The sequence below is a fragment of the Lontra canadensis genome, unplaced genomic scaffold (genome assembly GCF_010015895.1).
Source record: "Lontra canadensis isolate GAN:19392208 unplaced genomic scaffold, GSC_riverotter_1.0 scaffold68, whole genome shotgun sequence".
NCBI lineage: Eukaryota > Metazoa > Chordata > Mammalia > Carnivora > Mustelidae > Lontra > Lontra canadensis.
Genome location: NW_022631062.1, coordinates 10,205,394 through 10,206,211, shown reverse-complemented (window position 1 = coordinate 10,206,211; position 818 = coordinate 10,205,394).

Genomic DNA, 818 nt, shown 5'->3' with positions numbered 1-818 from the left:
CTCTGTATTCAGATACTCCCTTGCATTCAGATACTCCCCTGCATCAGGTACTTCTGTACATTCAGATACTCCCCTGCATCACATACTCCTCTGCACTTCAGCTACTCCCATGAATCAGATCTTCTCTGTATGTCAGATACTCCTCTGAGTCAGATACTCCTCTACATTTCAGATACTCCCCTGAATCAGATATCGCCCCTGCATTCAGATACCCCCATCTTCTTCCATGTGGGTTTTTTGGTGGAAATTTGCTAACGGTCATGTCTTTACTAAGTGTGTTAATTGCTGGGGTGGGAGACGTTGCTTGAACTTTGGGGTAACACCGCTTGGTGGCAGACGAGCTCCTGCTGTTTCCTAATGAGTGGAAAGGAAATGCACGTCTACTCTTCTTCCTTAACGAAAATGGCTTCATTTAATTATTTCTGAGCTTTTATATGAGGAATCTTAGGGTTACGGTTTTGAAATCAGGATTAGAAATTTTATGTCGGGGGAGATGCCTGGAGGACCTCCATGGGTGAAGCATTTGCCTTCAGCTCAGGTCACCGTCCCGGGGTCCCAGGATCAAGCCCTCCATCGGGCTCCCTGCTCAGTGGTGAGCCTGCTTCCCCCTCTGCCTGCCGCTCCCCTGCTTGTGTTCTCCTCTGTCAAATAAATAAAGTCTTTTTTAAAAAATCCTTTAAAAAACGGAAATTTCTGTAGGGCTAGTGGGAGACCGGAACCCAGTCAGAGGGTTTAAACCTCGGTCTGAATGCGTTTAGCCAACCAGCGTGAGCTGGGCACAGGTTGTTGGCCTCAGGAACACGCGGACATTGAACATT